Source organism: Hydra vulgaris, chromosome 13, assembly GCF_038396675.1.
Source record: "Hydra vulgaris chromosome 13, alternate assembly HydraT2T_AEP".
Taxonomy (NCBI): domain Eukaryota; kingdom Metazoa; phylum Cnidaria; class Hydrozoa; order Anthoathecata; family Hydridae; genus Hydra; species Hydra vulgaris.
Window position 1 is genome coordinate 18,617,580 of NC_088932.1, and position 26,864 is coordinate 18,644,443.

Consider the following 26,864-nt stretch of genomic DNA (forward strand, 5'->3'; position numbering starts at 1 on the left):
TACTTATCATGTAAAAATATACTCAGTCTTTTGTCTACTGACTCTTTCAATTGTTCAACTAAAGTATTTATACTTAAAAAAGCCTCACAAACTAATGCTTGATTGAAAAATACTTTAAGAGCCATAATCGAAGGAATAACATCTAATAAAAATGCCTCACGTTTGCTGAAATTAACGGTTAAAGTTTTAAATGGTTCTAAAATATGAAAAAGTTTATCTAATAAGCCCCATTGGAATGAATTTAATGTTGATTGGGTAGCATGATTGGCTGTATAAGTTGCCAAAGGAACTCTTTGATCAAGCATCCTTTCAATCATATTGTAAGAACTATTCCATCTTGTAGTAACATCTTGTATTAACATATGCTTATTTGTACTAAGTTGTTCCTGAATTGCTTCTAACTTTGCTGCTACTGTTGTTGTTGGTGAATGGTGAAAATGTGTTGCCAGACGTCTGCAACAAACTAAAATTTCACAGATTGTTGCGACAAAATTGAGTCATGTATACATAACTGTATTGTATGTATAAAACATGGAATTGACTTAAAACCACTGTCTCTAACGCCAGCTACCATGTTGGCAGCATTACCTCGTAAAACAATGTGAATTTTTGTGTGTGGAATCAGTGGCGGATTTACCATATGCGAGGCCATAGGCAAGTTTTCTATTATATTAGTTGAGTTTTTAATTCTTGTGTTCTATTGTGTTTTGGATATTTATTAGAATGTAACGAAGCAAAAAACGCACATAGGTTTTAAATGTACATTAAGTATTTTTTTTATTTTGGATGAAGATGCACTAATAAGACTACTTAAAATGCGATACCATTTATTTTTTCGCAAATTTTAGGAGGATCGATTACTTTGACTTAAAACTTAACCTTTCTGACTTTTAAAGACGCAAACTCATCAATTAAATCAGAACAGTCCAAGGACCGACTTATTTTATTTTCAATGGAAATTAAAGCTAATGCAGATAAGCGGTCTTGACCCATAGTGGAACGTAAATAGTTTTTTATGAGTTTTAATTTGGAAAATGACCTCTCTGCGCTTGCCACTGAAATAGGGGAAGTTAGTAAAATTCGAAATAGGCCATAACGCCGGGTCGTCGGAAACAATAACCACATCAGTTATGTCTTGTTGTGCTTCATGCAATTGAGGATTCGAACCTAAAACAAAATCATTAGAAGCTAACGAAGACTCTTGAGACAAATTCATTTCAAAATCTTTTTCATGGGTGTCCGGTAATAGGACAGCAGAAACTTCAGAATTTGAAACATCAAAAGATAAAGACGCTAAAGATGTTTCAGACTGGTCTGATAAAATATCTACCAATTTTTCTGAAACATCTTGCGAAGTACTAGCACCTGCATCAAAAGTTGTGTTAGTACCTGATGATATATTAAAACAATTATGGGACTATTGTCAATAACTGTTAGCAAATGTAGCCATACTTCATCGAATCCACAATGGATAAAACACCTATACATGGAATAAACACTGATCTATGGCTCAAAGAGAAACTGCTACAACAAATACCCGGAACCAGCATAACATCCCATCACTGCTCAGATTATGTCTTGTACAACAGTAAAAATGTAAAGACAATATTATATAAAATAAATAAACAAACAAACAAAAAGCCATTCAGTTAGGAGGATGGAAAAACAGAAAAAGCCTTTGAGACGTGTAGGTGTATATGGGCAAAGATATATTTGTCACAGTCATTGTCAATGTATATGAGACTAGAAACCGCATACTCTTTCATATGGTTGCCAGGCATTATGTATAACGCAAAAAAAAATTGCTACATACATAATAATCGATGTATATGTAAAGTTGAATACTTTATAAAAATACTGTTTATAAAAATACTGTACGCATACATTATATTGAATTTTAATAAATGAGTTTCGTTGTTTATATTTATTGTACTAAGAAAATTTTTTTATATTACTTGTACTAAGAAAAAAAAATGCGAGGCCACCTGAGCGCGAGGCCACCGGCAAATGCCTGCTTTGCCTGTGCTTAAAACCGCCGCTGTGTGGAATTTCAAAACTTAGCAAACCTTTATGTAAATATTCACTTATATTTTTTCCTGTGTGACTTTCTGGAAAATGCATAACCCTGAGTACTGCTCTCTGTTGGGAAAATTCATTGTTGAGCCAGTGTGCTGTCATGCTTATGAAAGCAACATTTAAACTATTTGCTGTCCAAATATCAGTTGTAAGGGAGATATAACTGGCAGAAGATATATTACTCTTGATTGAATTAAACAGATTACCATATATTTGTGGAACAACATTTTCACTAAAGTAACTCCTACTGGGTATTTGGTAATTAGGGCATATCTCTTTAATTAGTTTTCTAAAACCAAGATCTTCTACAATTGTGTATGGTTGAATATCCAATGCCATCAATGCGATTGTGAATCTTGATTGCTCTATGGTCATTAATATTCCACAACCTTTTTTTGTTAATATTCTCTACTAATGTTAATTGTTTTTATTTCCGAATCACTTGATGTAGAAACAGTCGATGTTTCAATAATTTTTTTTTATCAGACTCTTTTTCAGCCAATACATACTCCACAAGGTGCTTTTTTTTTAAATGGCGCCTAATTACACTAGTGGTAAATGTCTTTGGACATTCCCACCTCTAGAGAGTATTGCTTTGCATAGTAGGCGGATACAAAAACGAATGTCTTTCTTAGAAACTTCAAAATATTTCCACACAGTACTTTTAAAAGACATTTTTTCAGAAGACATTGTTTTATACTTTTACAAGATTAAAATATTTTTCTAAATTATAAAAAAGAAGTTCAACCAAAAATAAAGCATTTTAAATTTAAACTGTGTAAATATATCTTAAAATATAACGAACATGTTACATATTATGTTATTTTATCCAATACGTTACAGGTTATACATTAATTTATGTTACCTAACTTTAATAATTGTTAACCATGAGCGAGATCTCGTCTCGCTCTCGTTTCTCGTGAGATATGGGACTTCTCGTGAGAAACGAGAAATAGAGACTTAAATATTATATTATTTTCCAAATTAAAAATTATTATAATTTACAAATTGCTTAATAATTCGTTTTTTTAATTAATTAATATTTTGACTCCGTGATTTTAATAAATCTAATTAAAAAATTAATTTGTTTTTGACAAAAACAAATTAAATTTTTAATTAGATTTTTTAATTAGATTTTTTTTTAAAATCTAATTAAAAAATTTTAAATAGATTTTCAATATTTTTAATTAGATTTTAAATACAAAAACTTTTTGTACAAAATGGTGCACTTTCGACTTAATTTCATTAGTTTACCAGTGGAATTCAACTTGACACATACTGTTTATATTGAAAAGAAATATTCTTGCCTCATTTCAACGATCAAAAATGTCACCAAGAAAAAACAAAATCTGAAGATATTTCCAAAAAACAAGTGACGAGGCTGAATGCAAGGCGTGCAAAAAGTCTTTGAAAATAAAAGATGGAAACACAAGAGGACTTCATTGTCACCTCGAAAAAAAACACAGCCAAGATTACGTTGAGTATTCTAAAAAAACTGACGACTCACTTCTTCCTCCTCCTAAGAAGAAACAACAAACCATGGTCGAAATGCTTGAAACAAAGTCCAAATATGACAAAGACAATTCCATTTAAAATAGTTTAACTCTGCAATGCTGGATTACTTTTGCACTGATCTGGCATCCTTTTCAGCAGTCGAAGGAAGAGGTTTCAAGAAATTGTTTGACATTGCAAACCCTAAACTGAGTCTTCATGACAGAACAACATATTCAAGAAAGCTTTCAATTCGGTCAAGAGAAGTTCAAGCTGGAATGAAGAGCATAATAACGGAGATTACGCCAAATCTAAAAAGTGCTGCATTTACTTCTAACCTTTGGACTTCTAGAGCTCAGGACAGGTACATCTCTTGGACTTTTCATGCTATTGAAAAAAATTGGAGACTACATCACTAGACACCCCATGTCCAACAGTACCCAGGCAGACACACAGGTATCTTAATTGAAGGAAAGCTGGATTCTTTCTTAGAAGAACTAAATTTGCCTGCTGATTTGCCAATGTACTGTTTGAAAGACCAGGCAAGAACCATGAAACTTGCAGTCAAATTGTCAAAGCGTCTTGACCAATACTTGTGCAACAATCATATTTTGCAATGTACAGTTCGAGACTCATTTGGAATGACTGCTGGAATGGATGATGCGTTGCAAACATGCAAAGATTTGGCTTCTTTAACTCACCAGTCAACAGTTGCAGCTGAGTTGCTTGAATCAGAATCAGACGCTCAACGAATCAATTTTAGACAGTTACGCCAATCTGTTAACACAAGATGGAATAGTGAACTGGATTGCATGGCTTCTGTCTTACATCTAAAGAGTGCAATTATCAGCTTATGTGCAAATGAAGATATTTTTTCTTCAAAGACCATCAGTGCAACACAGTAAAAATCAATCGAGGGAGCAGTAGAAATTTTGCCACCACTTAAAGAAGCTACAGAAACGTGTAGTGTCTATTCCAACAATTAACACTGTCGCCGATTCTCTTTATTCAATCCATGACAAAACTGATCAATTTATTGAGACGGATGGAAAAAATGGCTGCAGTGTCTTGTATGCAAAAAACTTGAAAAGCTGCATTGAGAAAAGATTTCCTCTTTGTCACACTGGAAACTTATTGAGTGCTGCAGCAAACTACTTAAATCCTGCTTTAAAGGGACTTCACTTGAAGCTCTTTAAAAAATTTCAAACAACAAAAGAATGGTTAGCCTCACAGGTTAAGGATAATGTTGAGTGCCAACCTGTTGCCAGAGTCCATTCAGCAAATTTGTCCCCTAATTCAAAACTGAAGCGCAAGTTAAACGTCAGACTTGAAACACAAGAGCCAACATCTGAACTGAATACTATTTTGAGCGAAATGTGCCAGTATGAATATCTCCATGATGACAAAAAAGACTTTCCGATTCTTGATTGGTGGAAATTGCATTCAAATACATTGCCAGAACTCTCTTCATTAGCTAGATAAATTTTAGCTATTCCAGCAAGTTCAACTAAATCAGAGTTTTTAGCTCAGGTGGAAATGTCGTCCGATCATTCAGACACAACTTACACCCAGAAAAAGTAGAACAAATCATCTTAATCAGAGAAAACATTGTCTTGTTGAAAAAGTTTGGCAGAAAAAATTAATATTTGAAAAAGTTGTTTACATTTGACAAATGTCATTTGTGTCTATTTGTCAACATAGCAAATGTTAACATTTGTCAAATGTTAACATTTATTTTTTTTACACCACAAACAATCATCCAATAATAAATTAACTTTTCAAAGTTACTTTATTATTGGATGATTGCTTTATTTTATTAACCCTTACTAATGTTTTAACAAATTTTTAATAACACAATAAAATGTTAAATGTTTAATAACACAACTTTTCAAAACTAATGTCTCTGAAACTTTCAGCGCTTGTATAGTCCTGGTGAGCTTCTATGTTAAAATTGTTTCCACGGGCGAAGACCCGGAGAAGGGTTGTATTGTACGTGTCCGCTTTTTTGCTACAAAATCTTGTAACTAATTTTTTACTGCTAGTAAAAAATTAGTTACAGTAAATAGTCCCAATAACGTTGGGATGTTGAAAATTAAAACATTTTACAGGGCCAACGACACAAGGGGCAACAAATGCCCTTCCCACTTCCCCACCCTGACTTTTTTTTTTTTTTTCTTATAAAGGAAAACGTTTTAGAATAATCATTGAAAAGGATGTCTTTATTAAATTTAAATTTATTTGTTGTTAGTGAGGTAATAAAAGCGAAAGCGCATATAACAGAGCACCTCAAAAATAAAAAAATTGAAACTGACTAAACATAAAACTAATCTATTTGAAAACAAGTGAAAGCTATTTTTAGGCATTTTATTATATAACTAAGTTTTAGCATTTATCACTTAAATCTTATTTTTTTTTTTTATTTTAACAAAGGCATTGTTTCCCGATATCGCAATTGCATTCGTATGTTAACGTTGTTCAAGTTATTATATAATTCTTATTCATAATTCTTATTCAATTCTTCATTATTTAATTCTTATTCATTAAATGACGTTCTAAAAAGTATATTTTATGAAAGTCTTGATTTTTTTATAAAAGTTTAAAACTGTAACTTATCACTATCATTTAAAAAAATTAGAATTTTAATTACTTAGTTAATTATACTTATTTGATTCATAAAACGTAATTTAAAATATTTATTACGCCGCGTTTTGTTAGTTAATTTCCGTTAAGAACTGTTTTGCAACTTGCGGTGCGAAAGAGTTTCGTTTCGAAAGAAATTTGGTTTTTTATCATTGTTTTAAAAAATAAAACCTTAAAATGTTCATATGTTGCAGTACTGAAATTAAAAATTTATTATAAACATTTTGGTATATAAAAATTTTATTTTTTACGATTATTTTTATTTATATATTTATTAAACACCCACTATACAAGTATACAAGGTAAATTAGAGTTTTATACATGATAATTATAAAAATCCTTGAATTATTATTATTATTATTTTTTTTCAAGATTTTATTTTAAATGTTATCATCTAGGAATATTTTTTTCAAGAATGTCCTTGAAGATTGTTCTTTGTTCTTTTGAGTTCAAGCATTCAACTGCACATTTTAGAGTTTGAAGATCCGTTTCAGGATCTAAATTTTTTAGGCCAATAATTTTTTTTTTTTTTTTACTTTGAATTATTTTCTCTAGATTTAGTTCATGTTTATTACACAAACCCTTGATACTATCTAAAAAAGGTTGTGGGACTGTTTTGTTTTCCGGCTGAAACTTAATAATATCAAATATAACTTTATTGTTCATCAGGCGAATAAATAAGTTGAGCTTGTTTTGTCGCATAGTTATTGATATATCTTCAATAAAGAATAAGGGATGAATATAATTTTTGCTATGTTTTGAAACGTTGAGGAGTGACTTGAGTGCGTTTCTTCCAACTATATCAAGCTTTTGCATTAATACTTTTTTATGTTCACAAAGCTCAAGACCATATGTTAGTGTTGGGACAGCCAAAGTTTTATATAGCCGGACAATGGAGTTTGGGTGAGCAAAACAGATTCCTGATTGAATTAAAGTTTGGATTACTGCCCGGAAATAAATTATCGGTGACCAATGTTTAAACTATTAAGTGAGGCAAAAGGTGAACTTTTTGTATCCCATGTAAAACCTAGGTGACTAAGTTTATCATAAAGTTTTATTTTTTGGTGGTTGAGAATTATTGTGCAGTTTTTAATTTGCTTTTTTCCGTTAAGCAAGAACTCGGGTTTTCAATTTTATACAGTTTTTGTGTGTATACATATGACAGGTATTAAGAAGCTTTTGTAGGCCAGAAAGGGTGGAGCTAAGGAGTATAATGTGATCAGCATATGCTACAACACCCGTATAGTTTCCATTGATTGATCCATATATCCGTTCGGCTAACAAAATTTCTTTATAGACTTCAAAACGTCGTTTAGCGAAAGAGCTCATTTTGCAAGTGCGACTTCCGTATGCGCTACTTTCGTATGAAACAAAATAGTTTTATTTCGTAATTCAACTTGCGAAAGGCAACATTTTGTAACTAGCATTTGCGAAATGAACATCGACGGTTTTTTTTGTTTCGTAAAGTTCGGTACAAAAAAAAAAGTATTCCTGATTCTCAAAATCGTTCTGAAAGAATTTTATTTTTCCGGAATTGTATGAAATCTTCCGGTTAACAACTTTAGTTAAGGCATTCTTTTTAATCTGTCGTTGAAAGTCGTTGAAAATGCGTTTTAAATTTTAGTATCTCATTGCTTTTTGTCATAAATACATGTTTTTTATATTATTCCTCAACAACTATCTAAATAAGATATAAAATTTTATCAATTAATTGTAAAATAATATTTTTTCTTCTTTTTGAAAAAAGAAAAAAAAATAAAAAAAAAATTCAAAAATCTGAAAACAAATACTGTAAATTTTTTTTTTTTTTTTTTTTTTTTTTTTTTTTTTTACAACAATCATTATTATATATTTCAAAAACAAATAATATTTACATGTCTCCAGTTTATATAAATGTCCACCACAAATATTTACAATATCTAATGAGCGTTAACAATGCGCGGTTGACATTTTAACTCATGCGAATTAAAATAATAAATTCGTGGTTTATAATATAATGTGCTGGCTATTAACCCATGCATTTAAAAAATATACGCAAGTCCGTCGCACCACAGGGCTACTAGGGACTTGCTTGTCGTTGTCGTTGAAAATATATGTTATTTGTTGAAAATATATATCAACATATATTAGTAGTACTATGTAGTTGTAAGGAAACTCGCAGAAGACTAAGAAAAGTCTTTTCATCGAGAACCTTTAAAATACAAAATAAACTAAAAATTTAAAGAGTAAAGACACACATTAATTTTTTGAGGTCTACTGTTCAGAAAAAAATTAACTATGTATTGTTGCTAACATTTTTTATTTATTTATTTTTTTATATTTTATGTTTTATTTCTTTTTTATTTATTTTTATAGCTTAAATTGTTCTTTTTACATTTTATTATATTAATTGTTCTTTTATATTTAATACATATCGATAAAATTGGTTTTGTTAATTATGAGATCTTTTAGTTTTTTCTTCAGGGCAATAAGATTATCCAATTTAGTAAGTTCTATATTTTGAGGTATTGTTTTGTTGTATAAATAGGGGCCACGGTATACAATTGAAAATCTCGAAAATTTTGTTTTTTTTATGGGCAATGTAAAGTTTCCGGTTCCTCGTGTGGTATATCTGTTGGCGTTGGTTTGAAAAAAGTTATTAGTAAAATGAGTTGGGACAAGTCCGATCTTATATTTGAGCATAAATAAAACATTTTGGTAGATGTTAATTTGATAGATATTTAAAGCATTCAAGTTTTTAAGTAAAGGATCGGCATGAGTGAATTTATTTTTATTATAAATCAATCTTGATGCGTGTTTTTGGTGTGTATATAGAGAACTTAATTTAGATTTATTTGTACTTCCCCAGGCAATATTAGCATATGTTAGATAACTTTGTATATAAGAAAAGTAGAGAACTTTCAGATTCTCCTGGGAAAGTATAGTTTTGACTTTGTAAAGTATGCCGATACTTTTTGATATTTTTGTATTTAATGTTTTTATATGGGGTTTCCAAGAAATCGTTTCGTCAATAATTATCCCAAGAAATTTAATAGTTTCAGTTCTTTCGATGTTTATGTTATCAATTTTTAGTAATGGTAGCATGCTTGGTATTTTGTTTTTTTGTTGGTTGGAATTAAACAAGATGTATTTTGTTTTTTCTTGATTTAAAGATAATTTATTTACTTTAAACCAAATGTTTAGACTCTCAAGGTCATCATTTGCAGATTCAAAGAGATTTTCAATTGATGCTGATGAATAAAATAAATTTGTGTCATCAGCAAACATTATTGCATCAAGTTTTTTTAGTGATTGTGGAAGATCGTTAATATAAATTAAAAATAAAAGAGGACCAAGAATGGAACCTTGGGGAACTCCGCATTTTATTTTTAGTAAATTAGAATACTTATTATCGTTCGAAATAACACATTGTTGTCTGTTGCACAGATAACTTTTAAACCAATCTAGGCTAGTATTTTTTATTCCGTATTTTTCCATTTTTTTTAGTAAGATACCATGATTAATTGTGTCAAATGCTTTGGATAGGTCTATAAAAGTTCCTAATACAAATTGCTTTTTATTAAAAGAATCACTTATGCTATTAACTAAATCTAAAATTGCATGTTCTGTTGAGTGCTGTGCTTGAAAGCCGAATTGTTTTTTTATTTAAGAACTTGTTTTGAATTAGGTATTCATATAATCTATTGTAGATTATTCTTTCAAGTATTTTAGAAAAGGTTGGAAGTATTGAGATTGGTCTGTAATTGTTTATTAGAAATGTTTCACCGGTTTTAAAAATAGGTACAATTTTAGCTACTTTTAATTTATCTGGTACAGTTCCTGTTATAATTGATGATTTAAATATTTCGAAAATAGGTTTGCGTATCTCCGAGAAGAAATTGACGACGATATTACTGCAAATGTCATCTATACCTGGAGACTTGTTTGTTTTAAGAGAGTTTATTGCATTTTCGAGTTCATCAATTTTTAGTTCTTTAAATATTAATTCGTTGTTGACACTAGTTAGATAAGTTTCAAATGAGTTGTTTGGACAATTGACTTTTGAAGCTAGATTTGGGCCTATGTTGACAAAAAAACTATTAAATTTTTCTGAAATTGCATTATTATTGTCATACTCTTTATTATCTATGACAATTTGAGCAGGTAAACTATTTATTTTGCAGGTTTTTATCCCAATTATTTCTTTCATGATATCCCAAGTTTTCTTAACATCACCATTTGTGTTTTTTATTTTATTTGAGTAATGGTTTTTCTTTGAATTTTTTTTAATTTTTTCAAACAAGTTTTTATACTGTTTGTAAACATTTAGGTTTGCCTCATTTCTATTTTTTAAGTATTTAATATAAAGTTTTTGTTTTTTTTTTGAGGATTTTTTAATACCTTTGGTGATCCATGGACATTTTAAATGTTTTTCTTTTATTAATTTTACTTTAATTGGGAAGTGCATATTATAGCTTTTTAGGAAAATTTTTTCGAAGTTATTATAAGCAGAGTTAGTGTGCCCAAGATTGCATTCATGGTATACCTTATCCCACTCTTCTGCCGACAGTGAGTCTTTAAATTGTTGAATAGCAAATTTGTTGATTTTTCTTTTACAAGTTTTAATTTTACAACTATTATTAGATTTTATATCTTGCGTCAAGGAGAAGAAAATAGGAAAATGATCAGATATATCTGCCTTTATTATTCCTGCCTTTAGAGAAGTATCAAACAATGAATTAGTTAATATATTGTCTATTGCAGTGATTGAAGTTGGAGTTACTCGAGTTGGCTTGTTAATAATTGGGAAGATGTAATGTTGAAGCATTTCGTCAAAAAAAAGTTTAGTATTGGCATGATTATCATATTGTAAACAATCTATGTTTATGTCTCCAATACAGAATATTTTTTTTTGCTCATTGTTGTTTTTTATAAAAATTTGTTTTAAATGATTGGAAAATTTAAATAAATCACCTTCAGGTGGCCGGTAACATGTGGAGACCAGTATATTTTTTGATTTGTTGCTAGTTATTTCAATTGTAAAAACCTCACTATCGGCATCTGAGATCGAAAGGTCATCTCTAATTTTGGTAACTTGATCATTCCTAATATAAGTTATAATTCCACCTCCCCTTTTGTTAGTTTTTCTTTCAGATGATAAGAATTTGTAGTTAGGAATTTCTAAACTTCAATTTATTCTGCATGATTCGTCAGAACACCACGTTTCTGTTAGGCATATCATACTGAATAGATAATCGCATTCGATAAGAAAATGTTTTAGCTTATCCATGTTGCTATTTATACTTCTTATGTTAATGTGTATTACAGTAAAATTACTCTTTAACGTTTTTAGTTCACTTTTAAAAGTTTTTATTTCAAAAAGGGACGAACTAAAATTGTTTTCGTTAAAAAAATGCAAATCAGCGTCAGAAATATCATTAAGTAAAACATTTGCTGAATTGAAAACATTAAAGTGTAATTTTTCAAAATCTATTGTTAAGTTAGTCATTAATTAAAATCGTTAAAATAGCGCTTCGCTTAATAAAACTTCGCGCGTTTACTTTCTAAAATCTCTACAATAAATTTTATCAAATTTAATAACTGCAAATTTACCTTCGTTTCGTAATCGTTTAACTTCTTCCCAAAGCTTCTTTCTTTCTAACATCGTTTCTTTTGCATAATCTTCATTGATATAAATACCGGTTCCTTTAAGTTTATTTACTGAGCTTAATATTTTATTTTTATCATGATAATTCAAAAGCTTTAAAACGATTGATCTTGGTGTTTTATTATCTTTAACTGCGCCGACTCGGTGCGCTCGTTCCACAACTACTTCACTTAATATATTTAGCTTTGTTTTAAAGATGTCTTTTACAGCCTTCTCACAATCACTCCAGTTTTCTTCAGGGTTTTCTTTTATGCCATCGATACGTAAGTTATTACGTCTCGAGCGATTCTCTAAGTCAATAGATTATTTTTTTAACATCAAAATTTCATTATCATATTTTGTTTTTATATGAATAAGTTCATCCTTAGCTTTTTCTTCTTGGAAATTTAAGCTGACTTTTATTTCGTCAACTTCATTTTCAACTCTTCTGATATTTAACTTGTTATTGTTTATTTCAGCGTCCATTTTGTCTAACCTTGCTGTTATTATTTTGAAATTCGAACTTATTATTGTAGTGAAGTTTTTTTCATGATCTTTATCATGAAAAGTAATCTCTCCGTTATCATGAAAAGTAATCTCTCCGTTTCTGCTAGTATACTTCTTTTTTGTTCTTCTAGTTTGCTTGTGATAATTTTTTCTATATTTTTAATATTTATTTCCATTTTTATTGTAAATAAAGTTATGCTCAAAAAAAGAATACGTCTTACTCGTCTTGTGCCGCAAACTTTAAATTTTATAAAATTATAATATATATATGTTATTATAATTATATAAATAATATATATTATAATATATATATGATATTATAAATATATAAATTAAAAAAAATTATAATATATATATGTCAGGAATTAAGATGATGCATTTTAGTTTACCGTTTAAATTTTGATATTAATTTTTTTTTTTAACTTGTAGACTGCCGCAGTTTGAAGAATGAATACTAGATATTCTAATTTCTTATCTCTTCATATAATGCTTGAGGAGATAACGCATCGTCTTCGTCGACTATACAAATATTATTATTCAGACGAAATGATAAAGTACGAAGTTTTGAAAGAAATTCTATTAAAATGCAAGGATTTTGAAAAAAATGCAATCATTTCTAGAGACGTTAATGAATGGGATTTGACACTCTTGTGTAAAGTACTAACATTTATGTTAGTATATGAACGGAGGTTCAACTCAACTATTTCTCAAAGCACAATAAAAAAAATATCCTCAATTCGTAATAAAATCGCTCATTTACCCTTTATTGAAATAAGCAATGAAAAATTCGAGAAATTTGCGGACAAATTAATGACATTAATAAATGACATAGGAACTGATGACTACTTTACATATCACACACTTTATTCTATTAAAGAAACCACATACTTGGTTGAAAATAAACCAAAATTAGCTATGCAAAATGGACTTGCCCCTTTTAATATGTGTGTCTTATTCTAATTAGTTGTTATAAGAGAATATATTTGTCATTTATAAATAATAGCTTTATTTAAATTTAAGTGTATTTGTCATTTATAAATAATAGCTTTATTATGTGTTTTAAAGCATTTATAAATTATAAAATATATTTGTATAATAGCGTAATTTAAAAATAATAAACAAAAATTGTTTATATATTTTTTAGAATTCTAGCTTTAGTAATAATAATTTTAATTATAAGTAATAATTAATTAAAATTAATAATTAATTAAAAGTAATTAATAATAGGTAATTATATATTATTTATTATATACAATTAATAATTATTAATTAAAAGAACTATAATTATTAATTAAAAGAACTAATAAATAACACTGATAAACAAATAAAATTTTATTGTGCATATCTTGATAACTAGGTGGTTTTTTAAAACAAATTAAATATGCTGATTTCAAATATGCAAACCATTTTTCACCATCACGTCAAGTTGTAAAGATATTTGGGTTCAAATCTTTAGTATTTAAGGTAAAGTCCCTAATATTGTCGAAAAAAAAGTTATTCAAAAGTATGTCAACCTGGGTCTCAAAAGAAGCGTATTTTCATAGAGATTTTAGAAAAGATAAATATTTTTACTTAAAATTTATTGACAAAAAAAATTATGTGAAAAAATGCTAAAGACTTTAAAAAAAATTTTAACAAAATGTTTCTCAGCAATAATACAAAAAGTACTTATTTTTATTACAAACAAATACCATTTTTAAAATCTCTATGAAAATACGCTTCTTTTGAGACCCAGGTTGACATACTTTTGAATAACTTTTTTTTCGACAATATTAGGGACTTTACCTTAAATACTAAAGATTTGAACCCAAATATCTTTACAAAAATTATCAATTATATATAATTAATAAAATTAATTAAAAGTAATAATTAATTAGATGTTTAAGAATTAAAAAAACGATGTAGCTAAATATATAAAGCTGCAAGTATAAATCGCTCGAGTACTAAAAGTTAAAATTTATGAAATAAAATGACACAGATTTTCAAAAATGGCTCTTTACAAGCGTTCCATAACACATTTTTGGAAAGGGCAACATGCTTGCTAAATACCAAAATTTTTACATTACTTATGTATTTATCAATATAGTCTTTCCTCAAAGTGGCAAAAGTAAACAGTCTTAAAAACTTATTTTGTAGATTATTTCCTCTATTTTGTTTACTAATCGCCAGTTCGAACTTCTACTCAGTCTTATATATAAGATAACGTCTAATATTTTAAAGCGATGATATTAGTCTACTTTATCTTGTCAAACCCTTTATATATTTTAAGATTAAAACCTTCCAGAGCGAGGTCCCTAAGTTTTTGAGTAATGAACTGAACCTCTTGATTTTTCAAATATTTTATCTTTCAAAGAATATACGAGCAAATTTAACAACCCTGGGTAAAAGTTTAAATGGTCTGCTTACTGCTGATTTTTGAGGTTTTGTTGTTCACGGCAGTGGAAAGCTCTCTATTCTAAAGTCAGTTTTGATCGCTTATGAAATAGCTTCAGCGTCAAAATAGTACAACAGAAGATAGAGAGAAGATACTTTGTCTTTCCATATTTCCATTGGAAAGAGGGCTGACAAGAAATAGCCATTCAGAACTAATCCAAAAACTTTTATATATAGTGATTATAAAAGACATTTTTTCCGTGGTTAAATGTATGGAAAGTTTGAAGCAGAAACGCTAGATGAACGTTTCTCGTAGTCTTTTGGTGTAATTTTGGTCTATTTGATTATGATGTAAATTTCGATATCAAAATATTCTTCTGCCTAGTATTACATAAATTTTATTTCATTCTATAACTCTCTATATTATTTTTGCAAGTTTAAGGCAAAGAGTTTCTTCAATTAATTTGTAATCAGCGCTGATTAAAGTTTTTTCAATTCCTAAATTTGCTTTATTTGGGAATTAGTAGATTTATTGATTTTTTCAAAAAGTGGCTGGTTTGTTTTCTTTTTCATAAAAAGTTTTGTCAGCCAGTGTTTTAACATTTTTTTCCAAAATGTGCCAAAAGATGTTAGGTTTAACTGGAAAGTATTAAGTCTAACTGGACAAAATCAAATGCCGAAGAACAAGAGAGTTAAAAAGTCACAAATAGGAACATTGTTTTTTAAATGAAGATAAGATAAATAATGTTTTTGTTGTTAAAGCAATATAGATCGAACCCACGGTTGTTATGAATCTTGGTAATACTAACAGAGCTGACCCTAAAGTGCCACCTATATGGAAAGGTAGCGTTCAAATCATGGTACCATATGATAAAAATTTTGAAAGACTTTAATTTTGTCCGCGGAAAAAGATTTAATTTGAATTTTCAAATTGAGTGAAACACCTTCAGAAAATAAACCACTCTATACTCAGAGCAAATATTGAGATATGGTGCCGCATAGGGCCCATATGGTTTTTCACTGGGATCCATATGGAAAAACATTCGGGATCCCGCCGCATTTAGGCTGTGGTTCCCATCTGGCAACCATTTATAATGTAGAGCTGTAAAATAATGCATCTAAAAAAATGTAGACTTAGCTTAATTGAACTGTTAGTCCTGAACTTTTTGGAGGTAATGTGAAGCTAATTGGCCTGTAACAGAGACTTTTGACAGTGTAAATTAAAAAGTTATTCTTTAATTTAAAATCTCTATATATTTTATTAGTTTAAAATATTACAACTCATATCTTTTTATATATGGAGCCAGTAGCGTAGCAAAAGGGTGCCCAACGAGGCTTTGGCCCTGGGTTTAGAGAGTGCCAAAAAAAATATACGAAGAAAAATAAATTACTTTTTTAATATATATATCTAATTGTTATAAAAATTGAAAAAAAGAGTCTTCTTAGTCATTTTAACCCTGGGCGCTTACCATCCTTGCTACCCCATTGCATGCAACACCATATTCTATAAGTATTATTGAAAAATACGAATATAACAATATATGTTTATAATTATTACCTAGTTCAAATACTACGAAACATATTTTTACATATCGAACATATTGTGGACAAAAGGCAATTAATTGGAGCTGATGTTGTCAGAATGCATAATATCTATTTTGTCAAATAATATAATATGGAAAAATATTGTAATTGTTTAGATGAAATTTGGTTTACCATTAGGTCTTACTACACTTGCAACAAATCTGTTTCATTTCCTTTTTGCTTGATACTATGGTTTCATGATCGACGACACGGGTTTCGAAGTGGGAGGGAGGGGGGGGGGCACAATTGTCTATTTCTAAAAAAATTACTCTATATCTAGAATTTTCTAAAATAAATTTAAAAAAGTCCTGTACAAAAAAAGTGCAAGCCCCCCGGCCCTCTACCCCTAGCCGGCGTTTTGGCCCTGGGTTTCTTATACGTATAACTGTAATATTTGTGTATACATATGCATAATATATGTGCATATGCGTAACATGTCCATATGCGTAATATGTGTGCATAGCCTGTGGATGACTAAAGGTCCTTTAAAATCATCAAAAAAATAAAAAAAGTTTTACGAAAAATTTTAAAGAACAAAAACTATGAAAACGAATCTAAATATAAAAAATACAAAATTTATTTCGAAAAAATAAAAAAGCAGTCTAAAAAAAACTTCTGTTCTGGTCTTCTCCAGAAATAATTATGGAAACGCTAAAAAAACTTGGACTGTAATAAAAAAAATAACAGGGAAAACAAAAATTACATCTGGCAACCTCCCTAATCGACTGAAAACTGATAAAGGTAAAATTGTTAATAAAAAAAAAATTACTGAGAGACTGAATAATTTTTTTATAAATGTTGGAGAAAAGTTAGCCATAGAAGTATCTCCAAGTAGCAATACATTGCAGTCTTTTTTTAAAAAATTAGATTTTATATGGACAATTCGGAACTTTCCATTGAAGAACTTCGTTCAGCTTTTGACTTGCTTCAGACAAATAAAAGTCCAGGTCTTGATAAAATTAATGCAAATATTTTGAAATATGTCTTCGATATTATTGAATTGCCTTTTTTCATTACTTTTAAACTTTCATTAAAAAACGGGGACTTTCCTGATTTATTAAAATATGCTAAAATAATTCTAATTCATAAAAACGGCGGCGATTCTTTAGAACCAAACTACAGACCCAACTCAATTCTTTCCTGTTTTTCAAAGGTTCTCGAACGTATTATGTATAATAGAATATATAACTTCATTGATAAAAACAATATTTTATATCCTTAATAGTTTGGGTTTCGGAGAAATCATTGCAGCGAGCATGCATTGATGGATTTGGCAATATTTGAAAGGATTTGATGACAATAATTATACACTTGGAGTTTTCGTTCATTTATCGAAGGCATTAGACACAGTTGATCACGAAATCCTCCTCTATAAATCAAAAAATTATGGAATTCAAAATTCTAATGTAAAATGGCTTCAGTCTTATCTACAAAATTGTAAGCAATGTGTGAAGTATGATTTAACTTGTACCCAGTTAGAAGTTATTTAATGTGATGTCCCTCAGGGCTCAATACTTGGTGCTCTGCTATTTCTCTGATATATTAATGGCATCCACTTATCCTCTAAATTCCTTAGTTGTTCTTTTTGCTGATGATACTAATTTTTTTATTTTGGGGTCTAATTTAAAATTTGTTTTTTCTACTGTAAATACAGAGCTAATAAATCTTAATTACTCGTTTAAAGCCAATAAACCGTCCGTAAACATTGATGAAACTAAATACATTCTGTTCACGAAACCTTTGAAAACTGATAACATACCCATGAAACTTCATGATTTATTTATAAACAACATTAAAGTAAAAAGAGTTCATTTAATGAAAATCCTAGGTATAATATTGACAATCATTTAAATTGGAAAAATCACATCCAATTAGTGGAAAACAACATTTCAAAAGCTCTTGGGATCCTTTTCAAAACGAAGCACCTTTTAAATATAATGTGCTTAAAAAGCTTGTAGTTTTCATTTATTTATAGCCACATTAGCTATTGCAATAAAGCGTGGGCAAGTAATTATTCATCTTATTTAAAAAAAATTATCGCAAACAAAAGCAAGCAAGCCGGTTAATTTTGAATGCAGGTAGATATGCATGCCTTTACTTAAAAAAATGAATGTTTTAAATATTTATGAACTAAACATCTATCAAAGTCTGATATATATGTTTAAAATTCATAACAACATGTTTCCAACATATTTTCAGCCTCATTTCAATTTTATTAATCACAAATACTCTACAAGATATTTCATTGGCAACTTTCTTATCCCTATAACATCCCTTAAAAAATCAGATTTCTCAATTACATGTCAAGGACCACGTTTGTGGAACTATATCCTAAATAAAGACATGAAAAACTTCAATTGAACTATTTAAAAGAACAGTTAAACAATATTTATTATATTTAAATAATAAATTCATTCTTTTGTATTTTAAAAAACAATTATATATTGATTTGTTAACACGTATATATGCATCCTATAACTTATGTATATTTTATGAACTGTAATATGTTATAATATGTTTAAAACTTGTAATATGTACAACATTTGTAACATGTATAAAACTTATATAACGTATATTTTTGGAACTTAATATGTAAAGCTTTATTGAAATTTTTACCAACATAGGAGCAGGGTGATAAGACGCATTGTCTTCTATTTGCTCCTTTCAGAATATAAGGATTTAATTTTTACCAAAAACATTGAAAAATGATTTTTTATTTACGGAATATATATATATATATATACTAGCATGAGTTACCCGGCGTTGCCCGGGCCAATATTTAAACTGGCTTACCTGATATATGTACACATAAATCGGCCCAAAAATGGGCCCAAAAAATGGTCCCCCCTGACCCCGGGGTCAGGGGGCCCATTTTTAGGCCCCCTTGACCCCGGGGGTCGGGGTACGGGGTCAAAACCCAGCTAAGAACCTTCTCCCCCTCGAGGACTACCCCCATGCCAAATTTCATCGAGATCGGTCCGGCGGTTTGGATTTCTATAGAGAACAAACAAACAAACACACACACACACATTGCCCTTTATATATATAGAAGATATATATATAATTAAAAAAAAAATTGTGATATCTCTGCATTAACAAGCCTCATTAGTCTCAGCAGTTATAGGAGAGGGAATATCATTATCGTCATCATCATCACCATCATCATCATCATCATCATCATCATCATCACCATCATCATCATCATCATCATCATCATCATCATCATCATCATCATCATCATCATCATCATCATCATCATCATCATCATCATCATCATCATCATCATCATCATCATCATCATCATCATCATCATCATCATCATCATCATCATCATCATCATCATCATCATCATCATCATCATCATCACCATCATCATCACTATCATCATCATCGTCATCATCATCATCAAATTCTCATCATTTTTACTAAATTTTGAATCAAAGGTTCAAATTCATAATTCGTCTCAATGTAACACTATTTAACTTTTTAGATCTATATAACTTTTAAAAATAACTATTTACAGGTTTATTCCAGGTTAAATCAAAGGAAATGATTAAAGGAGAATCTTTTCACTTAAGAAAATGATTAAAAAGATTGTTGAGATATTTCTAAGTAATTTTAGGATTTTTTATGGAGTACTATTGGGATCATGTGGTTTCCATGAATCAAGGAAATTCAATAATTTTAATTTTTTTTTCCTATTCATAGGTTTTGCAAATAACGAACTTGAGAAGAATTTGATAAACATTCTAGAAAGTGATTTATAGATTAAAAAAAAAATGTTTCATTGAACATGTTTAGCAATAGTAGAATACTTGTCTGGTTTTCTTAGAAAACGACTGTTAATCATGTTAATCGAACGTTTTCTTGAGAGCAACAGATGTATTCATTATTACATTTTTTAAATGTTACTCGTTAGAGTTTTTTTGTACTTTATTCTACGATAGTATTGTTATTCTTTTATAGAAAAATTAAATCCTAAGATTTGAATGTTTCTAATTATTCGAGTCTTAATTGCTTTTATGAGATGATATATATCAATGCGTTGTAACAACATTCAATCAGGGGTTCATAAATTCTATGATCAATAAAACAATTAAAAAATTTTAATTTTACTTTTAAATTTGCAATAAAAAAAAATTTAAATTATGGAATGGATGTTTGAGTGGTTGAAAGTAAAGGTTTTGTACGTAAACAACTTTACGAACAATATTAGCTATATAAAAACGAAAGGATATTTTTAATACAAATGAACTTGGTTTCGTCTTCAATTCCATGAAAATTTTTTCATTTCCGAGTAAAGCGGTGTTCAGATAAAAAGTACAGAATGTTCTGTTAGTTGATAAAGCTGCATCAAACGCTATCGGTGAAAAAATTTCGACATTTTATATTTGGAAATCTGCTAAGCCAAGATGCTGCAAACCCGTTCGTAACCTTTCTTGTAGATATCGATCTCAAAAAAAAAAAAAAAAAAAATTGATGGAAACCACTTTTGCCCATGCTGGATCATATATTTGAAAAGCAACAAAGAAAGGTAGTAATGATAGTCAATAACTACCCATCTCATCCTGAGGTTACATGACTAAAAGCTATTAACTTACAGTTTTTGCTACTAACTGCTTTCTGTAGACAACTCCAGGTTAACGGGTTATCATGTATATTTACTTATCTATACTAGATTTCAATATATGTATATATATATATATATATATATATATATATATATATATATATATATATATATATATATATATATATATATATATAGACAAAACGAGTGCAACCAAATAATGCTAATTTAGTTTCTTTATATAAAAATGCTGCATTTTTTCAATTTAGAGAAATAACTATGTAACTGTTTAGAGACAAAACTCTTCAAGTTTTATTCATCACAAAGTTCATTATTTGTACACGAAAATTATTAAATTAATCAAAAGTATTAAAAAAGTTGATTTCCTTCTGAACAAAACAAGTGCAATTCGCAAAATGTTGACCAAGCTGTATTTCGCTATCAATATTTCGTGGCGAATCCTTTGTTGTCGATTACAGCCTTTCATCTTTGAGGCATAGATTCGATCAGGTGATCAATGAAACTTTGTGGAATCGCTGCCCAGGCCTTTTGGATTTGTTCAAATAGTTGATCCTTATTACGAACACCTTCACGGTGTTCGTAATAAGGATCAACTGTGATTAATTCTGCGGTTGACGATCTCACACAGGTTCTTGATAGGGTTGAGATCCGGAGAATGAGGCGGCCAATCCATCACCGATAGGTGGTAGTCTTGAAACCACTGCTTGACTATTTTTGCAGTGTGTTTCGGATCGTTTTCTTGCTGAAAAACCCATTTTATTGGCATATTCCATTCAGCATGAGGTAACATAACATCTTTCAGGATATTTTTATACATGAAACGGTCCATTATTCCATTGTTTCGATGTATTACACCTAGACCGTTAGCAGAAAAACACCCCAAAACCATTACATTGCCTCCACCATGCTTCACGGTCTTATGGCAGTAACGTAAATCGAGGCGTTTTCCGGTCGGTCGACGTACACGGCAAATGCCATCGCTCCCAATGATGTTGAACTTCGATTCATCACTGAACAGGACAGTTCGCCATTTCTGCACATTCCAGTCAATATGAGATGTAGCAAACAGGAGTCTTTTCTTCTGGTTTTTTAGTGAAATCAGCGGTTTCTTTGCAGGGCGTCGAGAAAACAATCTGGCTTCAACAGCACGTCGTATGACTGTTCGGTCCGATACAGGCAGCTCTAGTTGCTTTTGTATCTCGACTGATGATATCCAGGGATCCTTCTTGACAGATCTGACGATTATAGAATCCTCTCTAGAAGTTGTGGAACGTGGTCTTCCACCTTTGTTATCTGCTGCCAACTTCCCCGTAGAACGATATTTGGAACATGGTCTTGACACGGTCCATTTTTTCTCCCAATATTTATCATAAATATATTTTTGTGACATTCCACTTACGTAATTGCCAATAATTTTCTTTCTTAGTTCCAATCCAAGACTGTCGGGAGCCATTTTTGCACTTGAAGTCATAAAAATAATAAAAATAAATAATCACGCTTCTCAAGGCTTATCGTATTACATTTACCTTGTGATGATACAATAATGCTCTGTGGAACACAACGTCTCGGTTGGATGTGGACTGTATTGATGTAATGAAACACTTATTGTATTTCGCTTCTTGTATTGATGTTCTTCGATAAAACACTTTGATAAAACTCACTTCGATAAACTGTCTTGATAATACTGACTGATTGACTTCCATATACTGACTGAATTACATGTCGATTTACATGTCTCTTATATAGTAAAATGAACCTGTGTGAACCTGTTCTGGAAGATTCTAGATGCTTCTTTTTGATGCTTCTGGAAGCTTCTGGATGCGCCTGGATGCTTCTGAATGTTTCTGGATATTTCTAGATGCTACTTGATGCTTCGTGATGCTTCTTCTGGAAACTTCTGGAAGCTTCTGCATGCTTCTGGAAACTTCTGGATACTCCCTTTATTTATTAAAAAACTTCCGTGACATTGACACGGACCAGACTTAAGAAAATGTTTTGTTCGCTGCAAAATGGCACTTGTCAACAAAATTCTTCCTGTGTGTTGTCACCTGTCAGCTGATTGCTCATGTCATGACATGCTATGACTTCAGAATCCTGATTTGTTTGCTGTGGTAGTATAGTTCGTTTCGTTTTTAAGACATGTAAAATTAGGAACACTTTTTAGCATTGTTCGATGTTGGTTGCAAATGTTTTGTCCAATACTGTATATATATATATATATATATATATATATATATATATATATATATATATATATATATATATATATATATATATATATATATATATATATATATATATATATATATATATATATATATATATACATATATATATATATATATATATATACATATATATACATATATATATATATATATATATATATATATATATATATATATATATATATATATATATATATATATATATATATATATATATATAATGATATTATATCATTAATAAACACTTATTGCATATAGATACATTAATGTGAAGAAGTTTCAAAAAAACAGTTTAACGCTTTAAAATCATATGTAGATTTTTCATAAACTCAAGAAAGACAAAGAATTAGAAAAGAATGAGTTTGACTCCACATCAACAATATAGAACATTAATTTTTATAAACAGAAGGACAACAAATGTGATCATTTATTAACCAACTGGCATTGTTCAATGATAGTTGGTCATTCAATGTGAGTTATCCTTATTTGCTAAAATCAAGATTATTTTTCAAAAAAGGTGACTGCTTCTCTGGTAGTTAGTGAATGTTTCCCTGAGCGTTGACAAGGCGGACACGTTGCATTTGTTGTATAACCAAAACAGAAAATCCAAAATATTATGGCAAACGCTTTTTTTGCTTAATGGCATACACTGACAAAATCACAATTTGCTAAGAAAAAGATAATTGAGAAAGAATGGGATAGAAAAGATCTTTGAACAATTTTTCTATTTTTTTTCTCCAGAGACTAGACAATACTTATAATTATCATGCTATAAAATTAATTGAAAATAATTAACTTGTTGTTATTATATTCAGACAATTCAAAAAGGTAAAAACATAAAATCATATTAAAATAACTTCTGCTATATCATACTAAAATAATTCAGTCTGCAAAATAATTTAGGACATCAAGGGTAAAAATTCATCATTTTTATTATTATATATAATTTTCTGTTCATATAATAAGAAAATATAATTACAAAAAACGTTTACATACAAAAAGTGGATTTATAAAAGTTAGGCAGGAGTTCAAAAAAGATACGGATAACTGAAGTCACCACAATCTTTCTATAGAGTATGTTTTCATGGTTGTTAAGCCCCTATGTGGGCTTTACAAGTTAAAACAAAAAAAAGAAAGATTGTTAAAATATTATGTACAATTCCAATATAATAAAGTAATAAAAGCTTTCCTAAACATACTCATTAAATCAAGAAAGCAAACATCAATATATTTTTAGCCATAGTCATTCAAATATACTAACTCTTTTAAATATAAAAATAAACGAGAATCAAACAAATAAAGAACTAAGAATAATTGAATTCAATATTCATTTAGAAAAAAATTAAACGGTTATTTATCTAACATAAAAATTTTTTTATTAAAACTATGAGGAGTATAACAATTTTTATCGTGTTTTAACTCTTTGCTGTTTGAAAAGTGTTCCATTGTTTTGGTCCGCGGTATGCCATTCCATATTCGGGACACTTGCTACTAATTCTTGGCAGTTTATATGTATTCCATTGGTTTATTCCATTGGCTCCCAGGGCTTCTTAAAATATTTTAGTTAACGATGCAATTTATGACTGGAAATTTTTTTCCAACCTAAGTTAAATATAAAATAAAAATATTAAATACCTTGTGATTATTTATTAATAAGGTAACAATATACATTAGAGTGTGTTTTCCTTTTTTTTCAAATTATAAGAAGAGCAGTTTTTTATTTGAGGGAAATGGTATTTAAAGCTTGAAAAAAAATAGTTAAAAAAAAATAATTTTAAGCTTAGCAATTTTGCCTTTAAAATTAATTGTCTCCTAATAGTAACGAAAATATATTTTTCCATTAATGTCCAACATGGGTATTAAAAGAGGCGTAGTTAAATAAGGATTTTGAAAGTTTTTGTTTTTTAAAAAAATTAAGATTTTTGATTTTATTGAAGGAGAACTACCATAAGCATTTTCTGAAAAAATCCGTTTGATGAAAAAAACTGTACTATCTTATCCTTTTTAAAAACAAGTATTACTTTTAAAATCCATATTTAATTACACTTCTTTTAATACACAGATTGACCTAATAAGAAATTTTTTTTTTTTGATAATCCTAATGCGGAATTTAGATTATTAAAAAAATGTTTTTGAGCAGCCGTGGCGCTCAAAAACATTTTTAAAAAAAATTTTTTTTGGAAAAGTTTTAATATATTGGTTAAGAACGAGGCGTGAACTTCCAACTAAATGCTCATCTGCGATGCTCTGTGATAAGACCTCAAGGACTTCTTGGGGCACCTAAATAAAATTAAAAAAAACACTCTTTTTCATGGCAAAATTACCAAACTTAAAAATTTTTTTCTTTCAAAACTATTATTTTTCCGAGTTTCAAATACTATTTCCCACAAATAAAAAACTATTATTTTACCATTTCAAAAAAAAGAAGTTATATTGACACACCCTCAAATACATACATGTAAAAAAATTGAGTTCTAAAACTTGTTTAGAAACTCAAAAATATGAAATTAAAAATTAAATGCTCCTACTAAATTACTACTACTGCTCCTTAAAAAAATGACTACTCTAAACTCAAACCATCAATTCCAAGAAATGGCATTGCAAGCAGAGTTCACTTATAATAAATTTTACTTTTTCGTAAACATGTGTGATTATATTTTAAAGAAATATAAGTAATGGTCACTATATTGGTTGGTAATTTCTTACTGACTTTTTATTGGTTACAACAAGAAATTCGCCCAATGGATACAAAAACATACACAATTATACAAGTTCATGCATTGAAATAATTTACATTAAAATCTTGTTAAGCAACCTTATTCTAAGAAAAAAGTTTTTTTTCCAATTTTTTGATAAATTTGTTGATTAAAGTTTTCAGGATTCAAGCTGTTATTATATCTATACATATAAATTAAGTTTTATTAAATATTGATTTCATATACTTTCATCATTTGCATGTCTTTCATTAATGGTTTTGGATGTTCATATTTTTTTTCTAATATATAAAACTGCATGCATGTTTTTTTAAAGAAAATATTTTTTTAAGTTTTGTTTTTTGACTATTCCATGTAATATTGGAATAGTTAATACAACAATGTATTAGGCCAAAATAAACAAGTTTCCAATTTTCTGATATTACATATTCGGTACGTCAAAACGTACACGAATTCGGTACATTAAACCGATTGTTTTACTAATTTTTGATAGAATAAAAATTATGATGGGAAGCAATGATAAATTTTCATCACAAGGAGTTCCTAAGAATTTTATTGATTCTTTTTTTCCAAATAGTTTATCATTTAAAATGAAATCAGGTAATTTATTAAGGAAGTTATTAAAATGAAATCAGGTAAGTTATTAAGGAAGGTTTTATTAGAATAAATACTTTCCTTTTTAGGGCATAAACTAATTTAACACTAAATCTTGAAGAATTTTATTACTTGTCATAATTAAGTATAAAACTTTTTGGAATTAGAGATCTTTATCTTTTTATAATTTTCTCATTATTATTAAAAACTTATAAGTTTCTCAAAAGTTGTTAGATAAATGCTATGTATCGTGGACGTGGAAATATCCTGTTCTCAAATTATTGTGCATTTTTTGCGTAACTACATTTACGGTACACACCGTAGCGGAAATAACTATTTGAAAAAAGATGTCCGGCAGAAAAGGTTTGCGTTTGCGACCGATATATAAAAAAATATATTTAAAAAATATATATATATATTTAAAAAGTATATTTAAAAAA

The 26,864-nt window shown here is 29.0% G+C and overlaps 2 long non-coding RNA genes across 2 annotated transcripts in view; both read left to right on the forward strand.

The window, feature by feature from the left end:
- The window catches only part of LOC136090344 (uncharacterized), a 28,961-nt gene extending 15,485 nt beyond the window's left edge, over nt 1-13,476 (forward strand). The window contains exon 2 of the long non-coding RNA XR_010643367.1: nt 12,770-13,476. This is a non-coding gene — a long non-coding RNA (uncharacterized LOC136090344). The remainder of the gene's footprint in view (nt 1-12,769) is intronic.
- Nucleotides 10,465-11,105, forward strand: LOC136090085 (uncharacterized). The gene is made up of 2 exons (XR_010643147.1): nt 10,465-10,755; nt 10,831-11,105. It is a non-coding gene; the product is annotated as an uncharacterized LOC136090085 (long non-coding RNA).
- Nucleotides 13,477-26,864: the final 13,388 nt, after the last annotated feature.